Here is a 7,617-nt window from a genome sequence, read left to right on the forward strand (position 1 = left end):
TTTTAACAGGGCTGATCGATTAACCCATCACAATGCGGTGGAATCTGAACCGTTATAGATAGAACATTGGCACAAATTGTGAATGGCGCTAAACGGGGATGGCTATCTAATGCAAAAATAAAATTTAGAAAATCTAGCTCGGTTCAAGAGATATGACGCCAAATCGGGTTTCGGGGTCATTTGTGTACCGATAAACTACGATTTTTTTATTGAAGGGTTAATGATGGAACTTTCAATCAAATTGTCGATTAATCTACAAGTGGCTACCTACATATTGCACAAAAAAAAAACATATCCCATCTTGCTTAGTTCCAGAGATATGCACAATAATCGCTTTTGGCGCGTTATCGATTAACCCATTAACCCTCGTTGCACCTGAACCGTTAATGATGGAACCTTGAATCAACTTGTGGATTAATCTACACGTGCATATCTAATATATGCAAAAACAAAATCGATTCCATCTTGCTTGGTACAAGAGATATGCACACTATTCGGTTTTTTAACAGGGCTGATCGATTAACCCATCACAATGCGGTGGAATCTGAACCGTTATAGATAGAACATTGGCACAAATTGTGAATGGCGCTAAACGGGGATGGCTATCTAATGCAAAAATAAAATTTAGAAAATCTAGCTCGGTTCAAGAGATATGACGCCAAATCGGGTTTCGGGGTCATTTGTGTACCGATAAACTACGATTTTTTCATTGAAGGGTTAATGATGGAACTTTCAATCAAATTGTCGATTAATCTACAAGTGGCTACCTACATATTGCACAAAAAAAAAACATATCCCATCTTGCTTAGTTCCAGAGATATGCACAATAATCGCTTTTGGCGCGTTATCGATTAACCCATTAACCCTCGTTGCACCTGAACCGTTAATGATGGAACCTTGAATCAACTTGTGGATTAATCTACACGTGCATATCTAATATATGCAAAAACAAAATCGATTCCATCTTGCTTGGTACAAGAGATATGCACACTATTCGGTTTTTTAACAGGGCTGATCGATTAACCCATCACAATGCGGTGGAATCTGAACCGTTATAGATAGAACATTGGCACAAATTGTGAATGGCGCTAAACGGGGATGGCTATCTAATGCAAAAATAAAATTTAGAAAATCTAGCTCGGTTCAAGAGATATGACGCCAAATCGGGTTTCGGGGTCATTTGTGTACCGATAAACTACGATTTTTTTATTGAAGGGTTAATGATGGAACTTTCAATCAAATTGTCGATTAATCTACAAGTGGCTACCTACATATTGCACAAAAAAAAAACATATCCCATCTTGCTTAGTTCCAGAGATATGCACAATAATCGCTTTTGGCGCGTTATCGATTAACCCATTAACCCTCGTTGCACCTGAACCGTTAATGATGGAACCTTGAATCAACTTGTGGATTAATCTACACGTGCATATCTAATATATGCAAAAACAAAATCGATTCCATCTTGCTTGGTACAAGAGATATGCACACTATTCGGTTTTTTAACAGGGCTGATCGATTAACCCATCACAATGCGGTGGAATCTGAACCGTTATAGATAGAACATTGGCACAAATTGTGAATGGCGCTAAACGGGGATGGCTATCTAATGCAAAAATAAAATTTAGAAAATCTAGCTCGGTTCAAGAGATATGACGCCAAATCGGGTTTCGGGGTCATTTGTGTACCGATAAACTACGATTTTTTCATTGAAGGGTTAATGATGGAACTTTCAATCAAATTGTCGATTAATCTACAAGTGGCTACCTACATATTGCACAAAAAAAAAACATATCCCATCTTGCTTAGTTCCAGAGATATGCACAATAATCGCTTTTGGCGCGTTATCGATTAACCCATTAACCCTCGTTGCACCTGAACCGTTAATGATGGAACCTTGAATCAACTTGTGGATTAATCTACACGTGCATATCTAATATATGCAAAAACAAAATCGATTCCATCTTGCTTGGTACAAGAGATATGCACACTATTCGGTTTTTTAACAGGGCTGATCGATTAACCCATCACAATGCGGTGGAATCTGAACCGTTATAGATAGAACATTGGCACAAATTGTGAATGGCGCTAAACGGGGATGGCTATCTAATGCAAAAATAAAATTTAGAAAATCTAGCTCGGTTCAAGAGATATGACGCCAAATCGGGTTTCGGGGTCATTTGTGTACCGATAAACTACGATTTTTTTATTGAAGGGTTAATGATGGAACTTTCAATCAAATTGTCGATTAATCTACAAGTGGCTACCTACATATTGCACAAAAAAAAAACATATCCCATCTTGCTTAGTTCCAGAGATATGCACAATAATCGCTTTTGGCGCGTTATCGATTAACCCATTAACCCTCGTTGCACCTGAACCGTTAATGATGGAACCTTGAATCAACTTGTGGATTAATCTACACGTGCATATCTAATATATGCAAAAACAAAATCGATTCCATCTTGCTTGGTACAAGAGATATGCACACTATTCGGTTTTTTAACAGGGCTGATCGATTAACCCATCACAATGCGGTGGAATCTGAACCGTTATAGATAGAACATTGGCACAAATTGTGAATGGCGCTAAACGGGGATGGCTATCTAATGCAAAAATAAAATTTAGAAAATCTAGCTCGGTTCAAGAGATATGACGCCAAATCGGGTTTCGGGGTCATTTGTGTACCGATAAACTACGATTTTTTCATTGAAGGGTTAATGATGGAACTTTCAATCAAATTGTCGATTAATCTACAAGTGGCTACCTACATATTGCACAAAAAAAAAACATATCCCATCTTGCTTAGTTCCAGAGATATGCACAATAATCGCTTTTGGCGCGTTATCGATTAACCCATTAACCCTCGTTGCACCTGAACCGTTAATGATGGAACCTTGAATCAACTTGTGGATTAATCTACACGTGCATATCTAATATATGCAAAAACAAAATCGATTCCATCTTGCTTGGTACAAGAGATATGCACACTATTCGGTTTTTTAACAGGGCTGATCGATTAACCCATCACAATGCGGTGGAATCTGAACCGTTATAGATAGAACATTGGCACAAATTGTGAATGGCGCTAAACGGGGATGGCTATCTAATGCAAAAATAAAATTTAGAAAATCTAGCTCGGTTCAAGAGATATGACGCCAAATCGGGTTTCGGGGTCATTTGTGTACCGATAAACTACGATTTTTTTATTGAAGGGTTAATGATGGAACTTTCAATCAAATTGTCGATTAATCTACAAGTGGCTACCTACATATTGCACAAAAAAAAAACATATCCCATCTTGCTTAGTTCCAGAGATATGCACAATAATCGCTTTTGGCGCGTTATCGATTAACCCATTAACCCTCGTTGCACCTGAACCGTTAATGATGGAACCTTGAATCAACTTGTGGATTAATCTACACGTGCATATCTAATATATGCAAAAACAAAATCGATTCCATCTTGCTTGGTACAAGAGATATGCACACTATTCGGTTTTTTAACAGGGCTGATCGATTAACCCATCACAATGCGGTGGAATCTGAACCGTTATAGATAGAACATTGGCACAAATTGTGAATGGCGCTAAACGGGGATGGCTATCTAATGCAAAAATAAAATTTAGAAAATCTAGCTCGGTTCAAGAGATATGACGCCAAATCGGGTTTCGGGGTCATTTGTGTACCGATAAACTACGATTTTTTTATTGAAGGGTTAATGATGGAACTTTCAATCAAATTGTCGATTAATCTACAAGTGGCTACCTACATATTGCACAAAAAAAAAACATATCCCATCTTGCTTAGTTCCAGAGATATGCACAATAATCGCTTTTGGCGCGTTATCGATTAACCCATTAACCCTCGTTGCACCTGAACCGTTAATGATGGAACCTTGAATCAACTTGTGGATTAATCTACACGTGCATATCTAATATATGCAAAAACAAAATCGATTCCATCTTGCTTGGTACAAGAGATATGCACACTATTCGGTTTTTTAACAGGGCTGATCGATTAACCCATCACAATGCGGTGGAATCTGAACCGTTATAGATAGAACATTGGCACAAATTGTGAATGGCGCTAAACGGGGATGGCTATCTAATGCAAAAATAAAATTTAGAAAATCTAGCTCGGTTCAAGAGATATGACGCCAAATCGGGTTTCGGGGTCATTTGTGTACCGATAAACTACGATTTTTTCATTGAAGGGTTAATGATGGAACTTTCAATCAAATTGTCGATTAATCTACAAGTGGCTACCTACATATTGCACAAAAAAAAACATATCCCATCTTGCTTAGTTCCAGAGATATGCACAATAATCGCTTTTGGCGCGTTATCGATTAACCCATTAACCCTCGTTGCACCTGAACCGTTAATGATGGAACCTTGAATCAACTTGTGGATTAATCTACACGTGCATATCTAATATATGCAAAAACAAAATCGATTCCATCTTGCTTGGTACAAGAGATATGCACACTATTCGGTTTTTTAACAGGGCTGATCGATTAACCCATCACAATGCGGTGGAATCTGAACCGTTATAGATAGAACATTGGCACAAATTGTGAATGGCGCTAAACGGGGATGGCTATCTAATGCAAAAATAAAATTTAGAAAATCTAGCTCGGTTCAAGAGATATGACGCCAAATCGGGTTTCGGGGTCATTTGTGTACCGATAAACTACGATTTTTTTATTGAAGGGTTAATGATGGAACTTTCAATCAAATTGTCGATTAATCTACAAGTGGCTACCTACATATTGCACAAAAAAAAAACATATCCCATCTTGCTTAGTTCCAGAGATATGCACAATAATCGCTTTTGGCGCGTTATCGATTAACCCATTAACCCTCGTTGCACCTGAACCGTTAATGATGGAACCTTGAATCAACTTGTGGATTAATCTACACGTGCATATCTAATATATGCAAAAACAAAATCGATTCCATCTTGCTTGGTACAAGAGATATGCACACTATTCGGTTTTTTAACAGGGCTGATCGATTAACCCATCACAATGCGGTGGAATCTGAACCGTTATAGATAGAACATTGGCACAAATTGTGAATGGCGCTAAACGGGGATGGCTATCTAATGCAAAAATAAAATTTAGAAAATCTAGCTCGGTTCAAGAGATATGACGCCAAATCGGGTTTCGGGGTCATTTGTGTACCGATAAACTACGATTTTTTCATTGAAGGGTTAATGATGGAACTTTCAATCAAATTGTCGATTAATCTACAAGTGGCTACCTACATATTGCACAAAAAAAAAACATATCCCATCTTGCTTAGTTCCAGAGATATGCACAATAATCGCTTTTGGCGCGTTATCGATTAACCCATTAACCCTCGTTGCACCTGAACCGTTAATGATGGAACCTTGAATCAACTTGTGGATTAATCTACACGTGCATATCTAATATATGCAAAAACAAAATCGATTCCATCTTGCTTGGTACAAGAGATATGCACACTATTCGGTTTTTTAACAGGGCTGATCGATTAACCCATCACAATGCGGTGGAATCTGAACCGTTATAGATAGAACATTGGCACAAATTGTGAATGGCGCTAAACGGGGATGGCTATCTAATGCAAAAATAAAATTTAGAAAATCTAGCTCGGTTCAAGAGATATGACGCCAAATCGGGTTTCGGGGTCATTTGTGTACCGATAAACTACGATTTTTTTATTGAAGGGTTAATGATGGAACTTTCAATCAAATTGTCGATTAATCTACAAGTGGCTACCTACATATTGCACAAAAAAAAAACATATCCCATCTTGCTTAGTTCCAGAGATATGCACAATAATCGCTTTTGGCGCGTTATCGATTAACCCATTAACCCTCGTTGCACCTGAACCGTTAATGATGGAACCTTGAATCAACTTGTGGATTAATCTACACGTGCATATCTAATATATGCAAAAACAAAATCGATTCCATCTTGCTTGGTACAAGAGATATGCACACTATTCGGTTTTTTAACAGGGCTGATCGATTAACCCATCACAATGCGGTGGAATCTGAACCGTTATAGATAGAACATTGGCACAAATTGTGAATGGCGCTAAACGGGGATGGCTATCTAATGCAAAAATAAAATTTAGAAAATCTAGCTCGGTTCAAGAGATATGACGCCAAATCGGGTTTCGGGGTCATTTGTGTACCGATAAACTACGATTTTTTCATTGAAGGGTTAATGATGGAACTTTCAATCAAATTGTCGATTAATCTACAAGTGGCTACCTACATATTGCACAAAAAAAAAACATATCCCATCTTGCTTAGTTCCAGAGATATGCACAATAATCGCTTTTGGCGCGTTATCGATTAACCCATTAACCCTCGTTGCACCTGAACCGTTAATGATGGAACCTTGAATCAACTTGTGGATTAATCTACACGTGCATATCTAATATATGCAAAAACAAAATCGATTCCATCTTGCTTGGTACAAGAGATATGCACACTATTCGGTTTTTTAACAGGGCTGATCGATTAACCCATCACAATGCGGTGGAATCTGAACCGTTATAGATAGAACATTGGCACAAATTGTGAATGGCGCTAAACGGGGATGGCTATCTAATGCAAAAATAAAATTTAGAAAATCTAGCTCGGTTCAAGAGATATGACGCCAAATCGGGTTTCGGGGTCATTTGTGTACCGATAAACTACGATTTTTTTATTGAAGGGTTAATGATGGAACTTTCAATCAAATTGTCGATTAATCTACAAGTGGCTACCTACATATTGCACAAAAAAAAAACATATCCCATCTTGCTTAGTTCCAGAGATATGCACAATAATCGCTTTTGGCGCGTTATCGATTAACCCATTAACCCTCGTTGCACCTGAACCGTTAATGATGGAACCTTGAATCAACTTGTGGATTAATCTACACGTGCATATCTAATATATGCAAAAACAAAATCGATTCCATCTTGCTTGGTACAAGAGATATGCACACTATTCGGTTTTTTAACAGGGCTGATCGATTAACCCATCACAATGCGGTGGAATCTGAACCGTTATAGATAGAACATTGGCACAAATTGTGAATGGCGCTAAACGGGGATGGCTATCTAATGCAAAAATAAAATTTAGAAAATCTAGCTCGGTTCAAGAGATATGACGCCAAATCGGGTTTCGGGGTCATTTGTGTACCGATAAACTACGATTTTTTCATTGAAGGGTTAATGATGGAACTTTCAATCAAATTGTCGATTAATCTACAAGTGGCTACCTACATATTGCACAAAAAAAAAACATATCCCATCTTGCTTAGTTCCAGAGATATGCACAATAATCGCTTTTGGCGCGTTATCGATTAACCCATTAACCCTCGTTGCACCTGAACCGTTAATGATGGAACCTTGAATCAACTTGTGGATTAATCTACACGTGCATATCTAATATATGCAAAAACAAAATCGATTCCATCTTGCTTGGTACAAGAGATATGCACACTATTCGGTTTTTTAACAGGGCTGATCGATTAACCCATCACAATGCGGTGGAATCTGAACCGTTATAGATAGAACATTGGCACAAATTGTGAATGGCGCTAAACGGGGATGGCTATCTAATGCAAAAA

This window comes from Eurosta solidaginis, chromosome 5, assembly GCF_040869045.1.
Source record: "Eurosta solidaginis isolate ZX-2024a chromosome 5, ASM4086904v1, whole genome shotgun sequence".
Lineage (NCBI taxonomy): Eukaryota > Metazoa > Arthropoda > Insecta > Diptera > Tephritidae > Eurosta > Eurosta solidaginis.